This window comes from Lepisma saccharinum, chromosome 2 (assembly GCF_977018435.1).
Source record: "Lepisma saccharinum chromosome 2, izLepSacc3.1, whole genome shotgun sequence".
Lineage (NCBI taxonomy): Eukaryota > Metazoa > Arthropoda > Insecta > Zygentoma > Lepismatidae > Lepisma > Lepisma saccharinum.
In genome coordinates this window covers 81350754-81376186 of record NC_139230.1, presented here as the reverse complement: position 1 = coordinate 81376186, position 25433 = coordinate 81350754, and positions in this window count along the sequence as shown.

The window sequence follows — 25433 nt, the reverse complement described above, 5'->3', positions numbered from 1 at the left end:
CGCAGGTGAGTGCGTGGTTGAGTGTGGGGATAAGTTGGGGCAGTGTCGGTGACTGGGTTCCAAAACTGAGGGGGCAAAGTGTCAAAACTGGGGAGGGGGGGCAAGGAGAGTTTAATTTCCCTTGGTACATAAGGTTTAGCATAATGCGGGGGCAAAAGTTACAAAAAGTGGGTAGGTAGGGGCAACTTGCCTCCCGCGCTCCCCCTAATCGCCCTCACTGTTTGTGTGGATGAACATAGAGCCAAAGAAGTTGGTGGGGGTATTCTTATGCAAATGATCATAATTAGGGGATGCTTTATGAAAGTATTCTTAGCTGGAGAGATGGCATCCGCCTATTTCGAACATTGTCTCCTACGATTCTTTGTTTGGCACTGAATAAACTAAAATCCATGCCGTAACAGCCCCTGAGGACCAGGGCTTGTCAAGCAGCTTTCCAGTGGGTCACGCGTGGTCAGCACATCGAGTCCCATCCCTGCTGTTTTCTGGCTTTTGAGACAGGAGCCCGCTTCTTCTTCTATTAGCTCCCCAGTTGTCGTTGGGTCAACACAGACATTTTGGGGGCTCACAACGGGAATCGAAGCTGGAACCGTTCGTACCAATGGCGAGAACGCTACTAACCATTTGGCTACGCGGGAGCACGTGGCGCTGAATAAACGGGATTTTACAAATACGTCTCCACCCAGTGGATTTGAATTTAAAATTTTGGGTGCGTCAACACTTAGGCTATTTTGCACCCGTCACTTTATACGGGGTCCAGCCCCTTACCTAAACAAAAATGTAACTAATAACATAACTGTAACGTTGGAAGACTAAAATATTCTGACTTAGGTTAACAGAACTAAAATAAACATTACTGTAATGTCGTGTTGTAACTAAAACATTCTGACTTTAGTTAAAAGCTGAGGCTGTAAAGAGGCACTCAGCACACATAATGACAAGACACAGGACAACACACACAAAATTATACTGGCCAGGGCCAGTCGCCAGAGCCTCGTTCGTCTGCAAAAGCAGTCCAGTGGAGTAACTAACGTCCCCGCAGAGCCCGAATGCGCGGGAGGGAGAGGGGGAGGCCTGCCGGATACCAGAAACAACAAAAGGATATGTGAACGATTTTACCAAATTATTTTCCATGAATTTTGAGTAGCTGATTTTATATGCTTGTGTTACGTTGAAGACACTACATTTTCTAAATGTAGTGTTGTACGTATATAAGAACATCAAATACAATACTTGAAGGAAACAAAAATACAGAATTACACATCTACAAAGCTCCCGTAACAACGGGTTTAAATGATCTATCGGTGGCTTTAACAAATGGACGAAGGAATGGCAGTGACGGCACCAGTTTGAAATAAATGGGGACTACAAATTTCGGTTTAAAATTCTCGGGTGATAACTAACATGGACGTAACTTGGGACCTAACTTGGGAAGGGGGGGGGGGCAGAATCGAAAATGTCTCCATCCCATAAAAATAGTGTCCAGTTACTAAACATGGTTTTTAGCTTGGGGACCATGCTTCCCCGTCAACATACTGGCCAAAATGTGAACTGATACAAATGAAGAAGTATTTTTCATTTGATTTTTTTCTTTTATAACTGTTGATGTTTACATAAAAAAAACGGTAAAGGTTTCATTATTTAATTTTAGTTACATTTTTAAGCTAATCTCATTACATTTATGACATTAAATTTGGGATTGATACTGTGCAATAAGTTCCATCTTAGAACACCTTTTTATGCTCAATACGTTCCACATAATCCGTAACTTGTTTATGTACTCGGGTACTTTTTTGCACTTTTATGTGACATTTTCATTTTTCTTTGCATTTACATTACAGGGTAATTCAAAATGATGCATCAAATTTAAAATGGTCTTATATTCTGTGATTATGATTACACCTTCAACGTGACAAGGCCGGCCCCTGTGGCGGAGTGGTTAGCACATCGCGCTACGACGCCAGGGGTCCCGGGTTTGAATCCTGGCCTGGACATGGATGTTTGTGAGCGTCCATTCATCAATTTCATCATATCATCATTCATCTCCATTTTCGCAAATTAGCCAAAAGTGGCACAAGAAGCGAAGTAAAATAAAGCAAATCAAATCAAATCAAATCAAAATCAACGTGACAAATGATAAATCAATATGAAGGAGCCGGTCCCCGTGGCGGATTGGTTAGCACGTCACGCTACGACGCCAGGGTCCCGGGTCGAATCCTGGCCTGGACATCGATGTTTGTGAGTGTCCATTCATCAATTTCATCATATCATCACGCATCTCCATCTTCGCAGATTAGCCAAAAGTGGCACAAGAAGCGAAGTAAAATAAAGCAAATTAATCAATCAATCATTATGAAGGAAATATAAAATATCATTTCACGACGCGGGACGTCGAAACTGGCAGTGTATGCTGCGTACAGGAAAATGGCGATCGAGCATCAAAATGCTTTCTGTGTGATACAGTTGTCCCCCCAATAAGGGCATCTGATATTTCAGTCATTTCATATTCCTTATCTGCCTGCGTTAAGGTGCTTTTTGCATGTCCCCATTGCCCATGATTATGGAGAAACTCGAAACCCACTTGTTACTGCAGTGGAGTTTGTGCCAACTGGCATCCTGGACCGTGCGTGTCGGTAACGTGACTCTCGTCTAAATGTTGCTCGTATTACTAAGGGAAGTCACAGATCACCTATGAGGTTTAATATGAAATTTTGGGAGTGTGGTGACTCAGGAGATGTAATTTGATCAGTGACTGCGTTATAAGGGAAACTGAAATCTAGATGGGTTTTTGTTGTTTTAAGTCAACTTTATGCACAGATAGGCTGATTGGGACTGAATGTCTAAAGAGTTTAAAGTGAGATCCTAACCACTATGGGCCTCTACTGGTTATCGACCCCGGAAATCTAGATGGAACGATTTATGGAAACTGCAATGAATGTGCATTGCACGTATTTGTTTGTAGTTTTGGAATTATTTAATCTATTAAGTTTAGTCTCATTAAATGCTTTGACTACCTTATGTACTTGCGTGGCAGTAACTCACGTGTTCGAAACTGAACCCACGAAAGACACGGCAATGGGTTATCATTTACATGCATGTATAACTCACCTCTGAGACTCTGCACACTCAAATTCCACAACTGTTGTCGGATGGATCATTTTGAATCAGCCTGTATATTATGTTTCGTTGTACAAAATAAGCAGTGTTTGTATCGACTAACCTAAGCTCTCCTATTTTCTTAGGATATTAATTTCACTATGCCGGAGCTAGCGTCACTTGCTAGAGTTTCAAGGTTCCAATCTTGGGAAAGGAATGGATGTGCAATTGTGTTTGTCGTATCACAAATATCCTCTGATTCATGCTCGTCGTCACGATTAACTAAGAGAGGTAAAAAGGGACGTAAATTCTTTTCGAAAATAAAAAAAATAGAAACAATTACGCTACAGAGGCAGGTGACGGTTGTATCTGTTTGCGCTGTTTCGTACTCATTTCAACCATCCTCGTCGGTAGAAAAGCGACATAATATGGCCAAAGTAATATGGAGATATGTTGAGCATGAAAATCAAACAGCGGTTGTCGTTACCAATTACTGAGCAGGAGCTTTTTATATCAGGGGATCCGGAAAGAAAGTACCGTGTACTCTGATGATAACAAGAGGTGGTTGCTAGGCGACCAACGTATATAGAATGTTTTCTTCATTTTTGAAGGCTACACAGCGCCAAGAGAATTCCCGTAAGTCACTGTTTGGTAAAGTCCATCCAATTTCCATTCCGCTGTGTTCAGGATTCAGTCTGTGTTTGCATTATATATGGGATTTCGCTCGCCCTGAAATGGGAGGAAGGATTTGAGCGCGAGGAACCATTTATGGGAAGGATATTGAGGGAGAAAAATTCAAGCGATTAAAGAATACATATAGTAGATGGGCCGGAGGATAGAACCATGATACAGCAGAAATCCGATGCGTCCGGTGTTATGTTACATCCGGTGACAGTCGTGTATGAGCAGATAGAACGCTGAGTGAGCAGAAAGTTAACGTGCCTGTTGACCTTGAAGACGTCCGGCGAATAGCCCTGTAGCAATGTGGAAGGGGGAGGGGGTAATGGACCCGTGACGTTGTTTCTTGGTGAATGCTAACCAATGCGACAAGTCCACAATACACACCTTTTATTATTATATAGTTAATTAACATTGATTATTACCAGTAAAAACATACCATGTGAATTTTTTAAAGGGTTGATAAGTGAAAGAAAAAGCAAACACATATTTTACCCCTGTTTATTACCAATATTTACAAAGCCAAAAGAACCACACACACACACACCCACACACCCGCACACACGTAACATGTTTATATTTGCCACCAGTTTATCAGCATGTTATTTAGCAAGTTTTATTTTTTCTTCACGTTTGTTCACTCACTCACATAAGGAATTGTGTCAATGTCATAACCACTGTCTGCTGCAACCACTGAATTAAAATGTTTCACCATTTTTCCCACAAGCATGTTCTCGCAAAATACAAACATTTCTTTGGAAAGTCTTTTCCCGTCGATATTTTGTATAGACAAAGGCTCAGGTTTTGTACATCTATGTAGGTGGGAGAGTACAAACTTCTCCTTATTACATGCATGGACAGGGGAAATATGTGTGCATCCGAAACACTGTTCTCGAAGGTCGAGAATGCAAGATTCCACACACTTTCCAAAATATGATTTCAGATACGGCGACACTGTTTCACACATAACCACCGCATGCTTGATGCATGTGAATATGTTCATAAAGTTCCGCGACGAACATTCTGCGATGAACACTATCTCCAGGGAGCTGTAAGCTGGTTTCTTCCTTATTATGATCTGAAGGCGGTTGTACAGTGTAGTTATCATCAATCTATGTTGCTCACTTACTGGATAGGAAACACGAGGCTGCTCACCTGGAATAGCGATGTAATTGTCGATTACTGGAAACAATTCCTGAAGAGCGTGCCACTCCTTCAAGTTCAGTTCAACAGCAGCCGCTCCGCTTCTGTGTAGCCTGACCACAGGTTGGAAATCCAAATAAGAGGATAGTCCTATTGAGATAACCTTTGTTTTCGAAGCATTGAAATAGTAGATGTGATCCAATAATATCGCCGAGCGTATAAGACTGGTTACTGGTTTTTGCTCCTCAGGCACTTGCTGATCGCTCTCTTTATGAAGAGCCCCTTTGAAAGTAGTGTACGGCTGAAATCTCTTTTTCAACGGCATCGAAATAGAGGATTCCATGACGAAGGACTGCGTGATACTACAAGTCGCAGCATGCACATGTAGATTGGAAGAAATGCGCGGGTGTGATTTCAGACGCATGCGCGGGTATCAAACCAAACATTTGCTGGACAAAGAGGTGGAGGGGGCGGAGCCTTACAAAGTGTAATGGTCAGAGAAAAGTCAGCAGAATATCATATCTAGGTCGACAGGCACGTCAACTTTCTGCTCACTCAGCGTTCTATCTGCTCATACACGGCTGTCACCGGATGTAACATAACACCGGACGCATCGGATTTCTGCTGTATCATGGTTCTATCCTCCGGTTCATCTACTCATATACGTACAGGGTGGCGCACGAAATGATACCCCATTTACTTTTTGAATGAAATTAATACTTATGTATTAATTTTAAAATATTTTTTCCTAGGAAACCTTAATCCATGGAGATTTACTGCCAGAGGCTGTAGTTCACTGAATCTTCACCGTGGCGCTAGCAGTGCAGTGTACCGGCATGGCTGACAAAGGAAGGCTCACGCCAGAACATCGTGCAGCAATAGTGTTGTTGTTCGCGGAAACCAAGAGCATTGTTGGTGCACAGAGACGTTTCCGCGCCCAATTCAACACACGTTGGGCTCCAAGCAAGAGAACAATTCACAAACTCCACGAACAATTGCGGGTTCAAGGGACATTACTGGAACCGAAACGGCCGCGAGTGAATAGTGTCCGTACGTCGGAAAACATCGAAAGTGTACGGGTCGCTATGCAAAGAAGCCCCAGTAAGTCCTGTAGAAAGCAGCTGCCCAACTGGGTATAGCGAGACGCTCTCTGCAAAGAATTCTCAAAAGTGATCTTCACCTGTGCTTCTATAAAATAACAGTTGTGCAGAAACTGACACCAGAAAAGGTTCAGCGGAGACTGGTATTCGCTGAATGGGCTGAGGGACATATGGATGTTATCAACAATACGTGGTTTTCGGATGAGGCTCACTTTCACTTGGACGGAGTGGTGAATAGACAAAATATGCGATTTTGGGCTACCGACAATCTGCAAGTGCTCCATCAAAAGGAAAGCCATTCTCCCAGGATTACAGTGTGGGCCGCTATTTCAACGCATGGACTCATTGGACCATTCTTTTTTGATGAAAATATTAACAGTGAGCGTTACCTGGACATGCTTCCTAATCAATTTATTCCTCAGCTTCTTGTGAAGGATTTGCCATTTAACACACAATGGTTTATGCCGGATGGTGCAAGACCGCATACTGCCAATGTGGTCTTGGATTTCTTGCACGAGATCTTCAACTTCAACTTCCGCGTCATTTCAAACAGGTTTCCAGAACTCTTTAATGGTGGTCAGTATTAGCCTCCCAATAGTCCAGACCTTAATCCCTGTGACTATTTCCTGTGGGGATTCCTGAAGGAAAGGATTTTTCCAAAACATCCAGAAAATCTCATGGATTTGAGAACATTAATTACGCAAGCTTTCACTGAAATTACAGAAAACATGTGTCGGAGGGTGATCAATAACCTAACTGTTCGTTTGACTACAGTTGTGCAGTGCAATGGTGGTCATATTGAGCATGTTTTGCATTGAAACATTTTTCGACATTACTATGTTCACTGCAATGTATGTTTTTTTGAAAAATGTTGCTTACTAAAGTTTTTACACTAAAAACAAATGGGGTGTCATTTCGTGCGCCACCCTGTATATGCATGCAAATACAGGATGGAACAAGAAATACGCGGCTTTCTTCGATGTGAATTTCAGACGTTTAAAATTGGCCACACTGCCTTGCCTGGTAGAGTAAGCTTATTATTTGAAACATGCATGGTCTTATCTTATGGGAAACTTTAGTACGAAGCTTTTACCTGACTCTGCACAGCGAACTCGTTTCACTATACTCTGTCTCAAATTCAATCAAATGTTGTGTTGGGTTGCCAGCATTCAGCCGGCAAAACCTCTTTTTTTGAACGTCTGTAGCGCCGAAACGACGCACCAACGAGAAAAATGTTGCTGAGAAAAGTTGTTTGTTTTGATGTCCTCTACACGTTTCTGTGGTCCGTGGGTGCCATTAAAATGACACCCTGTATAACAGAAGCGACGCCATCCAGTGATCCATTGCAAATGAAATCTTCAGATACATGCTATAACGTCATAGTGTCTTCAGACGTTCGTAACATCTGTGTCGTAGTGCTACTCAGTGATCCTAGATTACACTCTGTCCCGGGAACCTCTGGAGCGAGCGAACGAACGAAATCAAGTATATTTGCAAGTAGTGATTCGAGAGGCTAGACCAATCAACTCGTGAGAGGGGAAGTGAGTGCAGCTACCAGCCGTTTGCAGCAGCGCGCACTGCTTTGCTCTGCCAACTCGCTATCTCCCATTCTCTTCCGTTATGAACATTTGCACCACATAATGTTACAGTGAGTGGTACGGCACATTTTCCCACACATTGTCTTTGGAATTTGTGGAACAAGGACGCACATAACGCAAGAGAAGGGGGAGAAAGCGAGCGGACACAAATTCTTTGAAAAATTACATAAATACAACCAGCCAAATTGTGTACAGTAAAACAAAGCGAAAAAACGCGTTCTGTAAGTCGACAGGATGTGAGCCAACCATACGAAAAATGACAGGAAAACAACGTATTCAAAATAAAGTGGTAATATCGAATTTTGTATCAGCCTACAAGGCGTAAGAAGGAGTTTCTTCTACATCAACTCCCTAGTTTTTTTCATAACAAAACCTTGGCAAAATTTGTATAAAGTCCATTTTGTGATAAGGTAAGCTAATCGGGACTGAATATTTACTTTAAAGTGGGGCACGAACCACTGTGCCGAACCCGTGATTCCTTGATTACAAATCAAGAACATTTATATGTAGATTTTTTGTGTAGTACGAGCAGTTCTACAGTACTTATATTAACGACAATAAAAAAAGAAATAAAAATAAGCTCGATAATTCACTTCATCATGCGAAACTGTCACATACTTCTGATGAAATTGAGCAACAGTTAGTGTTGCCTACTAGACGAGACTTTTGTTCTGTCTTGTCCCTTCTCGTGAAAATGCCGTATTTTCTCGTGTCTTGTTTTGAAATATACGTTTGTCCCTTCCGCATATTTTCAAACAATGTATTCGATACCCGGTGGAGCACATAGTGGTTCGGATCCCACTTTAAGCTGTAGGTCCAATCCCGATTTGCCTCACTGTACGTAAAGTGGACTTGAAACATGAACTCAACCCAAACCAATTCAAACAATGTAAATTTACGAACAAACTCTTTGCTAGTCTATTCTCTGATAACCTTCCCGTTGATGTAATATGGATCTTCATATAATCAAGAATTCCCTGGTTCGATTTCCTGTAGCGGTGCATTCCAGACCTAGAATCGATTACCCTATTTGTGCTAAACTTTGTTTCATTCCTTGAGGGAATGAACAATAGCATTACTGAAGAAAGTTTTTCTTTTTCTTTTTAGGATTGTAGCTACTCTACGTGTATTTTGCTCAAACAGTATTTGTTCCTTTTGGCATAAGGATATCATCGCATTTCATAATCATAACACTTTCACTCTGATCCCTTTTGTGAGGGATATGTGTCCCGGTGCCCGCCCCCTCGTGAAATTTGACTATGATAGACCAGCGCATAGGGTTTTGTTTTGTGTTAGTACTTGTATGTTCATAAATGTATGGATTACTTATGAATTGGTTCTCTGCCATTTTGAAGGTTGCACAATTCCAAATTCAAGAACGGCACGACGGGTGCCTCCCACCCAAAAATCCCACTGCCCACCCGATCGGCCAACTGAACAAATTCAAGACGTAAGTGTTTAGGAAAACATGAATCCTTCAATAATAAGAAGTATATTCTTGTCTTGACTCCGTGCAAATTTTTCTTATAAATATGCCGATATTAGAAAGTGTCAAAAATTATCCTATAAGAAGTTTCGCTCATTCGCTGTTTTTATATTTGCATTTGTATACGCTCTGCTGCATCGGTGTCGGTTGGAATCTGTCTGGGTATCGGTATCGGTAAGTAGGTATCGGCTCAGCCCAATTAGACATTAATTAAATTCAAATATTCATTTACACTTATCAATTTGGAAAACCCCGGTGAGCCAAGTAAAAGGATCATTCATTAACCCTTATCCAGGAAGCAGCATTCTTTGCAATTAAAAATTCACAATATTATAACTGGATAATGATTTGATTGATTGAGTTTGTATTTTAAGTCAACTTTATGCACAGTAAGGGTAATTGAGACTGGACCTACAGTTTAAAGTGGGATCCGAATCACTATGTGCCTCCACCGGGTATTGAAACCGGGACCCCTTGATTAGAAGGCGACGACGATACCACTGCGCCATCGGGAAAACTACCTGGATATTGATGATCATTGTACATACAATCAGCATGTGTCTTGTATCGAAAGAAGAAACAAGGTATTTCGCTTTGTAAAGGACGTTAATAGTGACAAATAAATTAGGGCATTTGAATTTTTACAATTTTTGAATTTTTAAATCTACAATTTAAAGTGAAATCCGAACCACTATTGCCTCCACCGAGTATGCTGAAAATTACATTTCAAATAATTTTGCTGATAGGCGGCATCCCTCCATGTAGGGCGAAACTTTGCGCCCTCTCCTAGGGGCGGCGCTGGTTTCACAAATATAAATACTTCTTGTAACCTAATAACTTTCGCTGCCATTTGCATTGGTAAAGAATTTCTTCCATACGTTTTATAATTTTCATATGAATTAAATAGTATACCCCAACTGTTATTTACACGTTCACCTAATAAAGTAGTATGTGGAAATTGATTGATTCATTGATTTGCTGTTTTAAGTCTACTTTATGCACAGTAAGGCTAATCGGGACTGAACCTACAGTTTTAAAGTGGAATCCGAACCACTATGTGATTCCACCGGGTATCGAACCCGGGACCCCTTAGTATGTGGCAAAGTACAGAGTGAGCAGTTGAAATCATGGACAGGCAGATACAATGAAGGGAAAGGGACTTAAATGAGAGAGAATTAGGGAGATGATATCAAGATTGACAAAGGAAAGACAGAAGAAATGATAGTGAGGAGAAAATCATTAGCAGCAACAGATCTTTGAGGAGTCAACAAAGTCACATAGCCAGGGGGAGTCCTAAGGGGGCTGAAGCCCACGAAATCCTACAAATATCTAATTTAAATAGTGTGTAGTGGTAATTAATTTTACTTTCTTAGCAGGATTAAACATACTGTATAATATAATACGACTTTAGATGGCGGTTGCTGATAATGGATGAGCCCCCTCCCCACAAGAAATAAAATCTTGTCCACGGGCTTCGACCAAGACCTGTCCAGTGGTTTTTTTCCAATAGGTGATGGCATAGAGTCCCTTCGCGATCTTTTTTCTAGGTAGAGTGGAGTGAATAGAGAGAATTCAGATAAGAAATTTGATTATAAGAATTTTTGAGAGGATTACGCGCACGTGCATGTGTGTGTGTGAGAGAGAAGAGGGACACAAGCAGAGGATCCTCCCACCCGGTCAAAACTTTCTGGAGCCATCCCTGTCCAAATTACACCGGAGTTGAATATTTTTGTTAAGACTGGCGTTTCTTCAAGGACGTTAGACTTATCCCAAGTCATTTCAGACATTAACAAGTTGGTGCATCATTTACTGTACAGGGTGTTTCATAATTCCCTCCGGGATTTCGAAAGTCGGTTGCTATAACTGCGATGTGTTCCATGGGTACTAATGGGTGAATTGGCATATCAACCGATTTATTCGTTATAGATATTTAAGGAATTGCTATTGTGGATAATTTATTTATATCATAATTATTTAATATTTTAATCGGAATTCATTGTACATAATTTTATCTTTGGAGCATTATTAAAATTTTTATCTTAGCAGCATTTTACCTACCACTATTTTTATTATTAGGGATTGGTCGCTACAATGCCAACTGTTGTCAATTTCGACTTCCATTGATAAACAGACCGATCCAAAATATAAATACCCCACTATACCAGCATTTTTAATCCTTTCAATCCACCAAAATATCTTGAAATCTACAGGTGTCGCAAAACTCTTTCAACAACGCTTGGGAGCTGGTAGATATCATAAAAACAAGTAACTTTTTCCTATAAAGTTTACCTCGAAAACGCTTAGTTTCTGTGCTATAAGCGCTTAAAGTCTATCCTATACGTATGCAACCCAACACAGCAAACGCTTGCTCTGACATAACTAGCAGGGGCGCGTGGCAGGGTTGCCACTAGCGTTCCTCGTTAAGAGAGACGACTTAAAAACAACAACTTGGGAGTCTTGCTTGAGCAAAATCCAAAACATTAATGATACTTGCGATGTTGTAAGAAGGATTCACAGTATTTATAAATTGACCAAAACAAATAATGGGCAGACTGAAATTCAAGATTACTCATTCTAAAATATCTCCATAATTGATTGATTGATTTGGTTTATTTTCATTCCCTTTTCTGCCACCTTTGGCTAATCGCGAAGATGAGGATGATATGAAATAACAAATGACACCAATGTCTACACCAGGATTTAAACCCGAGACACCTGGCGCCGTAGCGAGCTGTGCTAACCACATCACAACGGAGTTTTCGTACATCATGCAATATCAACAATTGCAAGGGACACGTGATATAGGGGAAATCCACGAACGAACAAATGTAAGCATGATGTGTTTGCTGCCTCGTTTCGAACACGCAGACTGAAATGTAGAAATTTTCAGCGAAAAATGCAGGCTCGACCTGGACTCGAACCCGGGTTTTTACAATTTATTTGAAAATTATTCCTATCTGTAATAGCGTTATTGCTAATCGTGTTTGTCTCATAAGGAAACAATTGCGAGGCTCTTTTAATTTAATGATTGATTGATTCATTGCTTGATTGATTTGCTTTATTTTACTTAGCTGTTTGTGCCACTTTTGGCTAATATACGAAGATGGTGATGAGTGATGATATGATTAAATTGATGAATATACACTCACAAACATACATGCCCAAGCCGGGATTCGAACCCAAGACCCCTAGCTTATTTTAGAAAACAGTGGCAACGTATAAATTTTACCGACAACTGATATGCATGTAAGAAAAATTATGTGTTTCAAAAATTGGTATCAAGAAAATTACAAGGATTATTTGCAATACTAGGAACATGCGAATTAAAAACTTTCTCTCCCCCTCTCTCTCTCTCTCTTTCTCTCTCTCTCTTTCTCTCTCTCTCTCTCTATCTCTCTCTTTCTCTCCACTCAAACTGGTTAATCTTGAATGCTCTATTAAAGAAGTTGTAGGAAGAAATTAATATTTCATTGAAAGGAATTACATTGAGTTCGGTACATACTTACTGCCTGTACTAGTTTGTTCTGCACTTCACAATATCGTTTGATATTGGTGCATCAAGAGAAATCCTCGTAATTTACACTCCTTTCATGTGTGCGAATTAGTTTTCTCATTTTGTGTCTTTGCTTAGCATTCTTATCATGGAACGTGAAAAAAAAATCAAAAGGAAACTATTGAGTACATGTCATAAATTGTACATATTTATCATTCATTGTAGCAACTTGATATCAACATTGAAATGTAAGAGTAATATTTTCGGAAGGCACCAAAATGTCAACTTTTAGTTCACCCTGGAAACAACGTTTTGTAGCAAACGAGCGAGATTCTGACATCTAGATGAATTTCCGGAATAATTCGTGTGAATTTATATTATTCTCATTGTACGTAATTTTCCTACACTTTCGGGCAAATAGTAAATACGAGGACATAAGATTCAGTGACATTTTTGTTCAGGTCGAAACTCGTGTCCGGAACATTCGGTAGAGAGGGATCATGTGTTGATCACTAAACGTACTCAGTCACCGAAATGCCTCAAGAATATTCATCTGCCGGAGATTTTTGTTTCTTTTCAGCCTGCTTTTTATAACGAACTCGATTTGCAATAGCGCTAGTTCACTTTATTTCTAATAAATAAATTGTAATTACATTACAGTCTGCGTGTTCGAAACGAGGCAGCAAACACATCATGCTTACATTTGTTCGTTCGTGGATTTCCCCTATATCACGTGTCCCTTGCAATTGTTGATATTGCATGATGTACGAAAACTCCGTTGTGATGTGGTTAGCACAGCTCGCTACGGCGCCAGGTGTCTCGGGTTTAAATCCTGGTGTAGACATTGGTGTCATTTGTTATTTCATATCATCCTCATCTTCGCGATTAGCCAAAGGTGGCAGAAAAGGGAATTAAAATAAACCAAATCAATCAATCAATTATGGAGATATTTTAGAATGAGTAATCTTGAATTTCAGTCTGCCCATTATTTGTTTTGGTCAATTTATAAATACTGTGAATCCTTCTTACAACATCGCAAGTATCATTAATGTTTTGGATTTTGCTCAAGCAAGACTCCCAAGTTGTTGTTTTTAAGTCGTCTCTCTTAACGAGGAACGCTAGTGGCAACCCTGCCACGCGCCCCTGCTAGTTATGTCAGAGCAAGCGTTTGCTATGTTGGGTTGCATACGTACAGGATAGACTTTAAGCGCTTATAGCACAGAAACTAAGCGTTTTCGAGGTAAACTTTATAGGAAAAAGTTACTTGTTTTTATGATATCTACCAGCTCCCAAGCGTTGTTGAAAGAGTTTTGCGACACCCTGTATAGTAGTTCCCAAGCAATCAACATACAATATCGAATGGTTTGATAGTTGCCATGCACAGAGCAAGCAGAAAAACTTTCCAGAATGAAATTGGTAGTTCATTCGGTACACCAAATTGGATGTTTGCATCTATATTTACGTACTTCTGGGATATCAAAGGTTAAACATATTTTTGACTTTCGGGCAGACAGACATACTACCCGATCAAAATCCTTTATATCATGTTATATTATCAATACGCAGGTGTTTTTCTTCACCGAATTTCATGTTCTTGGCCTTAGTAGTTTCTGGGAAATCGTTTGTCTTTGATTGGTTTCGATTGTTGGCCAGAAGAGACAAAAGACATAGAGAAGATATATAGTGCATCATGTATAAAATTCACAGTTCTTTCAATCCGCCAAATTTTGAATTTCCAGAGTGAATGGTTTCAGAGATATTGAAGAATGATAAATGTGTGGATTGTTGACATTTGTCTCCCACACACAAACGGGTCTCCCAATAAATAAACATGTCGCATCGTTTATTAGGACCTCATTTGTAGAAAATGTTAGATCTTCCCATATGCTAGTATCCCAGATATCGGCAGGTCACTTTTAGTTCATTGTTTACCTCTCGCTTCAGACGAACCAGCTAATAGAGTTGTGTTTTGTTTCGTTGAACTATTATTTTCTCAGTTCACCAAAGTTTGTTTTTGTAGCTATTGTGGTTTCTAAGATATCAATAGTTGATGGGCGGAAAGACAAACGGACGATCGTCGCATAAGGATACTTTTCTTTTCAGCCGTTCCTGATTAGAACCCCAAAAAGAAGGACAGAAAAAAGGACAGAAAAGAATGTTATCGCTTCACGATTTCCGACTTCTTGGTCTTAATGCGCCCTCATTCACGACAACGGTAAAGCTCTTGTCGATTCTGTCCCAGCACTCCAGTGGCCGCCACTGGATCGATTGAAACCAGCTGATGCAAAGCAGTTTGCTCTGTCGGAGTCATCCGCTGACATCTTTTGCCTTTCAGAACAGAGTGGCCTATTCGTCTGCGTATTGGCAAATTTTATAAACGATTGAGTGGAATGGAGAAATCATTCTCCGTTCTTAAAGAATACCCTTGGTTATTTCTCTGATCTTGAGCTTTCCCTACCATTATTGGGAGGTGTTGATGTAGGGCTACTGGAATAATATTTCCGAAAGCAATTAGGCTCGCAAGTGATTTTCTTCATTAATCCTGGAGCTTCCCCGATGGCATAGTGGTAACCTCGTCGCCTTCTAATCAAGGGGTCCCGGGTTCGATACCAGGTGGAGGACATAGTGGTTCGGATCCAACTTTTAACTTTAGGTCCAGTCCCGATTAGCCTTTCTGTGCATAAAGTGAACTTAAAACAACAAATCAATCAAATCCATTAGTCCTGGGAGTGAAAATATCCTGCCTGCGTGCTCTGCTGGGCATAGGACCGAGTTTAGATAATTACTGCACCTAGGTTAATAACTCTACAAATCCCGGTAAAATTAGGATGTTGCTGATATGCTACACTATTAATAATATAAACGAATTTTCCCCTCCATCTACAATTACTGCGAAGAAATAAATGCACATTACATGAATAAGAAAAAGCTGCATTCATTTCGATAATTTTTATCTATGTTAGAATTTGCAAAGACACAGTTTACACAAGTCACAGTGAAAGTTATGAAGAAAAGGAAGCCGTGTTGCACCAAATTTGATTGTTTGTTGATGAAGTAATGTGTTACACTGAGTGTTCAACGTAACACGCTGCAAAGGTTCATTTCATCTGCTAATAATGCATCCTCATCGTAGCGATTAACTCAATAGAGAAGCAACGTAAAATAACCAAAGTAGGAAGGATGAAAAGTATAGAAAGAAAGTTATGTTTCGTAAAACCTTTTATAATGAATAATTCGAAAAATTCATTAAGGTAACAAATAGGTAGTAATTGTATTCACATTAAATTGGAGGCCCCTATTCTGGTTTTCTGGTAGGTGGAAGGGAGATGAAAACATTCGAACAAACTATCTTGTGTTTCATGATTTCCCTGAATAGAGGCTAAGCTGTTCCAAGATGAAAAGAGGAATATCTTTACGCGCCTCAGTGGAAAAAATATTTGTTCAGGGGAAGAGCAATATAATCTGTATGCCTTATTTTACGTCGTTCTTATGCCTCTTTAGGCAAATCGCAACGATGAAGATGAGTGAAGAAGACTGATGAATGGACAAACACAAAGGAACACCCTTGCCCAAACCACGAGTCGAACCTGAGACCGCTGTTGGTGAGCTCGTCAATCCATCACTTAATGCTCTTTTGAAAAATATTTGCATGTCTTGTTATCCTTATTATTCACATAATTCTTCACTTTTCCTCAGGACATGGAAACACAATCATTACTCAGGATTCGAACACCGGATCTTTGGCCACGTAGGACACACCGTCGGCCACAGAACCAACTCTCCAAATCAGAGGCGTAGCAAGGACTGGCCGAAGTGGGCAACCGTCCGGGACCTCGCACCTGAAGGGGTCTCACGTCCCTTGGGGCTTATAAAAGAAAAATGTAATAAATAGAAGTGAGAAATGGACAGGTTAAAGTTACAGTGGTGTAAGTCACTATTTTTAAAAAAATACTTACACACAGAAACCAGATCGAGATAAGTCAATCTGTTAACAGAAAACGTGAAGTAAGTCAGAGATTCATTCAACTGGCAACAGATGACAGTTGAAGTTCTAGTGATAAAGGAAACAGTCGTTGTGTTGATCAGTAAAGTGCAGTGTGTGAGACTCTTTGCTTTTTTTTAAAAGGTGGCTTCCACCACTGTAACTTTAACCCGTCCAAATATATATGGAAAGGGATAATTTTGTGAGCAATAAACATAAAGTATTTTGTTTTATCCGCCTTTAAATTATAATTAGTTAAACATTACAATTTGAATGAATACGTCAAATATTTAGTATTTTTAATAAACCGGTCGGTAGCCGCCTGAATTTAGAATATTCAGGAAGGAAGAAGAAACTGGCGTAATCTGTGGATTCCATGTATTTTAGGTCTATTTCCTTTAACTGTGCACATTTTAAATGGCATAATTTAATGCACTCCCAACACTGCACTTTCACTTCCTGTCTTGACATGGCTTTAACAGATTCCAAGCGGGAGCCCATTGTGATATATCGAACGGGTAGCAAGTTGCTCCAAATTACATCTTACAGTGGTTGGCAATATGGTTTGTTTACATTTCGCGCAGGTCACTGGAAGAGCTTAATTGATTTAATTTATTTGTCAATGCTGCATTTTGGAGAGTAATTCTTAATCTACATACTGCTATACAAATTATATTCCAAACATACAGTTCTTCCTGCGTTAGAATCGTCTCCACAACTAAATTACAAAATTGCGGAGCACACTAAGGTACATCACCCGTCCATTTGCCAAGGTTGCCACGTTCTCTATTAGCCACAGAGAACAACATCGCCTCGTCTTTAGACTCTTTTGAAGTAGTGAGCCAATTCAGCTCCAAGGAAAGCATAGAATGGCATTTTCAGGGTTCAGTGAAATTATTAAATATAATTTTAATCAGTAATTTTATTTTTTATTATTATTGAAATTTGATAATACTTTTGCTCACGTATCCTGACGATTTTGTAACGATTCACATTGAGATTTTAAATTTAAAGAACGGATGGGGCCTCAAATATAATCTCGCCCAGGGCCCCTCGATATATTACTATCCAGTGCTGCAGCTAATCCGGAGGAGATCTATTTTAGGTTAAATTCCTTGTGTACCAGACAGCATAGAAACCAATGAAATTACTGTAGCTTTATCTTCAGCGAGTTCTTTCAGAGATATATACTAAAGCGTACATATTCCTCTTCTTATGAAAAATCACATATTTTACTGTATAACCCACAACTCTTGCGTAGACCAAAATCTTCATGTTTTTTTATCTGAAAGCGTAATGTTTAAAATTATATTTAACTTTCTAAGTATCAATTAACTATTTTAATTTCTTTCTGTCAAAATGACTATAAAACATTTTCTAAATCATCTGCTATTTTAATACAATGTAATTAGAAACTATTGGAGTTAGAGAACAACCAAATTTTTAAACCTAATTATCACTTTTCCAGAGGTTTTCTTTGCCTTTGATTCTGTATTAATATGTCAATGAAGTATTCAAGAGTATCGAACACGTGACGACATTCGCACTACGCCATTGGGGAGGCCCGACTTGCTGTAGAATGTCCAGAAATATCGAAATATACAAAGCAGAGATGTAGTTATAAGAGTGGTAATGACTCCTTCTTTCAATACTCAGTTCTTTATTATACCATATCTTCACGTATTCAACGTCTTCTTCTTTTTTAGGGAATTTTAATAAAGTGGATGTCTCTAGCCATCACCACCACCTCCTCTACTACGCCACCTACTCGACACAAAGAATACTGAATCTTAATAATCTGTTATGAGCCATCATTCAGATGATTTAGATGAAATAGAAAACTGGATTTTTTTTATTACATTACTTTAAATCACTTAGTGGAAATCCTCATTAAGATGACATCAATTTTGTACTGTTCTATAAATGCAAATGTTACAAATCTGGTTTGCGATACTTGTTCATGAACTTAGTTGCCTTTATTAATTGTTATACAATGTAGTACTATTTTTAGATTTTTTTTATCAAATATGAAACTTGAACCTTGGTGAGACTCGGTGAGACATTTATTTGAAGTTTAAATTTTTTTCTATGAATATTAAGGACATATACACAACTTTTGCTCCGTAAGTGTGTTTAAAATTTTTAGAAAAAATTGATGCAGCCTAGTACGTGTGCCAAATTTGTACATACTACGTGGAAGGGAGGTTGATATTTGGATGTCCTCGCAAAGAGTTTCACCCCAATTATATCCAGTAATAGCTGTAGAAATTATATGGGTGGTTCCACACTTTCGAATCACCCTGTATATATATATATATATATATATATATATATATATATATATATATAATGACTCTGTATGTGTATGTGTGTTTGTGTGTTGTGTTGTATTCGTGTAAGTATATAACCCGAAGTATAAAATAATCCATTTGGTTTGAATTAATGTGTTCTTTTTGTAGTTAACGTCTGGCACTTGAAAACAATAAATAATTTTCTTTATTATAAGGCAATTATGGATGAGAAAATATTTAATACAAGACCTAGAGATAAAAGGTTAGAATGATATTTCAGAAGGTTACAGGTTCAAATTCCAGTGAAATCATCATTCATCATCCATATCCTTGGAATTATACCTTTAGTATAGGCTACAGTAGTTTCCATTCATTTGCTCAACTTTTTGTTGCCTCCCAACTTGGTCCTCCCATTCTCTCACGCTAGCTCCATGTGCAACCCGACAGCAACGACGTGAACAAGATATCCAAACAGGAGGCAGGAGAACGAAGAAGCCAGCGAGACCACCATGTTCTGTGACCCAGTGACCAGACGAGGAGAAAAGGAAGAGCCTGTATCGATCGTACTTGGCACAGTGGGATCAACTACTCACCACAACAGCCGTCCCTCTTCTCTTATACACAGCCAGTACATAGAAATTGAGTTTCCAAGTTGTTCCCTTGCCGGTGCTCTCCATCAACTTTCTTTTCTTTCTTTTGCCGTCCTCTTACTTCCCCACTCTTTTTTTCCGCGTGCGGCTGCATGGCAACTTTTAAGAACACAGATAAACATTGATGTCATCCCGAAACCTCATCTGCAATTTACGTTGTGTTGGTTGTAAGCCAGCAGAAACAGAAACTGAAATGCTTCATGTTGTTAGCAGCTGCATGGAACTCCTCAGAGCATTCTCTTTCCATAACTCTCCCGTGCTCTGCTTAGCTCACCTTTCCGCTAACCTGTTGCCGGAGTGCCGCAGTTTCGCCATTACTTGAGAACTTCCAGGAATGGTGGTTTCTCCCTCGCAACTTTTTACGGCGATGCCTTCGCCCTTGGGAAGTCTCTTCTTTCCTAATACTGTAGCCTTTGAAGGTGAAAATTTTACCATTGGCGACATGCCATATCGTAAACAACGCACACAAAGTATGGGCCTTTGTGTGAAGACTTTCACAATATCTGCGGAAGACTGCTGTATTTCAGAGTGTGATTTATGTACTTGTTCGAAAGTTTTGTCGTCCTTCCTCTGTGCAGAAAACATAGCCATTAGACCCAAGAACAATACTTTATACTAAAGGGCAAATTACTGTTCAACACTTTCTTTATTTATTGCCGTTAATCCTTTCGCTGTCGTCTTACAATGTCATTTTGCATGTTGTGGGAAAGAAAGAGGTTCTCTTATTTTGTTTGGAAGTTTAAACGTCTCTCATTAACTTTCTTGGCAACAATGATAAAGTTAATTCTATGTGCATGTGATATGTAGGTTAGAATTTCACATGGAACCCGAAGCTCAATATTTGCACCGCATCCGGCGATCTAACTCAGGAATTTGTGGTTACAAAGTTAACCACTACACTGTCATAGAGACTTGTATATTCAAGTTTTCCAGAGGCAACATTACTGTCTTTGTAAAGACTGATATGTTCTGGCTCTCTTGGAACTATATGGAGATATCGCCTGGCTGATAAATCTGGATAAGTTATTATTTTTTTTCGCCTTGTACCGCCTAGGTTTCATATCCAGATTGGTTTGAATCCCAGTACTCCCCCTTTGCTACAAAACTTCTGCTAAATTCAATGTTTGGTGTTGCTCTTTTGATGTGCCATTTTTGTAGCACAACGATGCTGTTAATATTGTGACATTACACGTTCTTATACCAGTCATCATTAGCAAAATTTTATGTATTTGTATGCTCTATTTGTATTTCTTTCCTCAATAATTCAATTTTGCATTTTCTTTGTAGAAAATTTTCTTTCCTTTGTTCATAGAGAAATACGTTATTTCCCTGACCCTCATGTTGGAATCTCAAACCCGGTTCGGAATATATAACTGCACACAATTCAGATATCTTTAATGACTCATCTGATATTCTACGTATTTGAGTGCAATCGGTCAAAGTGTTTCTATATTATCAGTATCGGGGACGCTTCAAATTCTGCAGCTGTTTTCACATGTCTTTCTATTACACCAGAGATTCGCGTATTTCCGATATATGGGAATGTAAGGTGCATTTTGAGTTAAAAGTTGGGAACTTCCTGTTTTAACATAATCGTGGTATACTGAACCAGGTTCCCAAGTTAAATTTTTATTATTTGATCCAAAATGGCGGAATCATTGGGGATAACGCCGACTTCCGTGGCGGAGTGATTAACACAGTGCGCTATAACGGGGTCCGGGTTCGAATTCCAGCTAGGGATGTTCGTTGTGAGTGTTCCATTATCAATTTCATCATATAATCATTCATCCGGGGGGGAGGGCGGACATTGCCCCCAACCTTGGACCGAAACAAATTCAAGTTTAGGGGAACGGGGGGCAAACATTGAAGTAAAGGAAAGCAAAGCTAGCTGAATCTAAGAGTATCAGGACAATATGATAAACGAGATGGAATTAGTTTTCGTATATTCTTGCATTTTTCTTCCAGACGGCCAAGAGCACCTGCAAGAAGTGCACAGTGGGGCAATTGCCTTCCTCGATTTCAAATTTAATGCAAATAAAAATACGTTTCGTAAAATTTTCTTGATCGCTTCGCTCGCAATGACTGCTTTTCTTAAAGTCTCATCAAGTTCAGAGCCGTAGCTTGGGGGCGGCAGGAGTCGGACCTGGGCACCAAACGATCTAAATTATAGAAAGTTGTAAAAGAGAGAATGCCATGGCGCCCTGTGAAATTATTTGCATCCTATTAAATCAATATTGTTTTCAGTTTGCAAAAATTGAATCTAAAAATTTTCTTCCTCGCTTCGCTCGCAATATCATTATTTTCTGTAATGCATTGTAAATTACTAGAGGGAGAAGTAAGACCAACTATGTGCTTCGGACTGTTGCTGCTAAACAGTTTTGATTTAAATGTATGAACATTTTTTTTCAGGAAAGGGAATACACGAACGTGAGAGACAATTTATATAATTTTTGCTGTTGTTTTGTTATGAGGTGCATGAATTGATTATATAATGAATTTGAATAATTTAATTTATATATGTATTAAAGAAGCATTGAATACGGGCACAATTTAGTGACGTGTTGCATATGTATTTTCTTATTTTACGTCGCTCCATGTTGCATATGTGTAAAACATATGGTCTACATGAAAGTTACACATGTCATATGTACAAAAATAATTATATTCGTCATATCTGTCTTTCAAAAATACTGTTTGTGTGCTTGTTTTCCATTATTAGCTAATGTGAATTTGAACATGTTGAAAAAATACCAGGAAATAACCAATAATAATAATAATGTCATTATAATTATTATTATTCCTATTATTATTATTATTATTAATTTTTGGCACGTTTGTCTTCCTGGTACTTGCCCCCCCAGACAAAAATTCGTGGTTGCGCCTCTGGAAATGAGTTGTTCTTTCCCTTACCATTTTCATTATGGAAGTAGGAAGTGTTATCTTAAAATCATTTTAAATTTCACTGGCGTATTTAGTCAAAGAGCTTGCGTGTTATCAAACTATTAAAAAAAATTAAATTCTTCTCACAATTGTTATTAAGTGTATATTGTACATTACATCATTCATATTTCTTGTTAATTATCTTAATTATGTTCTTTTTACCCATACTGAGCACTGTAAGTGGGCATGCGCCTGCTATCTTCAAATTAAAAAAGTAAATAAAACAAAGGCTATTATATAAAAACACATATTCCTTCGATTAGTTTGCAAGATATTTGAATACATTATATTTAATATAATATTGACCTTCTTCCAATATCGACTAGCCCATCTATCCATTTATTTATCTTTCTCTCTCTCTCTAACTACACCGGAAATTAAGAAACAAAAATCTTCAGTAGCCTAAAACATAATTTGCCAATGGAATTTTTAAAACATAGTGCACACTTTAGGAAAGAGCAGTTGAGAAATGTTGGATTAGATTGAAATTCGGTGAACATATTTCAAGAAGGATATCAATTTTGTTTATCTTGCAAGCACTCTACACATTGTTTATATTTTAAAGCACCACTCTGGACAGATTTTGTTAGAGCAATGGCACTTTATGACATTAGCCCTTGTTCGAGTCCTAATCGGTCCTTCATCTTTTACTAACATTTTTACATTTCTTCATTTTCAAGATTCAGAAACAAAAGTCACACCTATTTAGGGCATATGTTGCACTACAATGCTGTAGTAAACACACTAAATTATAGCACATAGTAAAGGAGAGGAAGGTGTGGAAGTCAGACAAGATAAGAACTTAGGATCCAGTATTTTGAATTTCAGCAAAGTGAGCATGATTTATTTTAATGTTGGAGCATGTCATGATAAATTAAATACTGTTCAATCCTGAAAAAAATTCCCCTCCCCTGTAGAAAATGTTGAAGATGAAGGTCACGCTCTCCACTTTTCATGAAAACTAAAATAGGAATAGGTTCTGAGTGTTGTATCTTTGGAAAGCAACAATATCCCAAATTTTGTTTTCATACTGCTTGCTTAAAAGCATTCACATGTTTTCATGTCGTATTGTTGCTTTCTATTGTTGTGCTGCAACAAAGTGTCCAGAATGCAATTTTTGCCTGTTTTCTGACCTTATTATCTTGGTTAAGCAACTGTGCCCCAAAAATTTGTCCTTGCATGGAAGCTCAGTATTAGGACAAGCTAATTGACATAGCATGTTAAATGCTCAAGAGTTGCAAAATTCTGAACTTTAATATTAGGTTTATATAAAAAAGACACCAGAGCAGGAAATAGAAAGTGCAGCACCTTGTAGCTGAGCATATATCCTCAAACATGTAAAAGAAGAGCAGTCGAGCCTCAGGCCATTTTAGAGAAAAAATAACAAAATTAAAGAAAGATCAATGTCAACGATCAAATTTATCTCCATATCAGCAAGAGGAGCAGACACTTTCCCCCTCCCTTTCTTTTTTCCAAATGGAACAGTCTATGTCTTTGCAAGTTGTGAGACTTTTCCTTTATGGATGGCCTGGTGGTAACGTCGTTGCCTTGTAATCAAGAGGTCTCAGGTTCATAACCCGGTGGAGGCACAAGTGGTTCGGAAGGTCCTATTTTAAACTGTACGTCCAGTCCCGATTAGCCTTCTTGTGCGTAAAGTGGACTTAAAACCATACTCTATATCTTTATTTATGCAATTCATGCGATAAGAATATGCTATTTGCAAAATAATCTACATATTTGTACAAAAAAAACCTTTTAGCTGAAAAAAAGCTTATTTCTCGTAAAAGTCTGTACTGGATTGATTGAGTTGTTGTTTTAAGTCCACTTTATTCACAGAAAGGCTAATCAGGACTGGACTTACAGTTTAAAGTGGGATCCAAACCACTATGTGCCTCCACCGGTATTGAACCCTGGGCCCTTTGATTACAAGACGGCGACGCTGCCACCACGCCACCGGGGAGGCCTATAAAAATCTGTACTTCTATCATTACATTGTGGGTAGGTGATATTCGCAAAATAAACCAATTTCAACTCAGATAGGCCTAGAAAAAGTAGGCTTAGAATATTTTCAACGTCTTTAATATGGTACTGTAATTAATCAATGTGCATTGCTTTCATCGTTGCCATTGTTTTAAATAAATTGTAAAAGCTCATACATAAATTTCCCCGGTATTAAATTTATATTTTCCGATACTTCACCATGCAAACATAATAGACTACTCCAGATGTGCTCAGTTCTGCAGTCTGACAGAATTAGATGGCGGACTTTAAATCTACTAAACTTTGTGGAAAATACGTTTGACGCAGTTGATGCGGGGTAGAGTTTTCTTTAGTAGTATTCAAATAAATGTACTAGAGAAGTCTGTAACGAAGGAAACAAAATCTAGATTCATTGAGAATTTTCTGAGGTGATAATTCCATTCTCCCTTATTTCATGTTTTTTTTTTTTTTTTTACCACTTTAGCTAATCGCAAGGGACACACCCGCTCTTGCCAGGTCTCGAACCTGTGAACCTTCTGTGACAAGATCGGGAGTCAACCTCTCAACGTGCTGGGTCATCAACTCGGTAAAAATATACTTCTGTAGGTTACACTAAGTTGGACAGCTAAAATTAAATCGCCTGGAAATGGTGGTATCTTGTAGCTAGGTAACTTTTACTGCACTGAGAATGTAGAAAATCAATATTTTATCAAGTTGAGCTTAACGTATGCACTAGGTATAGAAACAATGAAAATTGCTTGCTTTGAATGTAAGCCAACAACTGTGAAGAGCTCGAATCTTGTAAAGGTCGATGATTGTGTACCGCTTAGACATCAGCGAGTAATTCTTCAGAGAATGGCTAGAATTGAGAAAGTTCTAGAAGCGACATTGTCAGCGATACATGTGTTTGTTCTGTTTGAGATTTAATTATCTCACTTTGTTTATATGTCCCTCTTTAAATAACTACTGGTTTACCAACGGGTAAAGAAGAATAGAAAT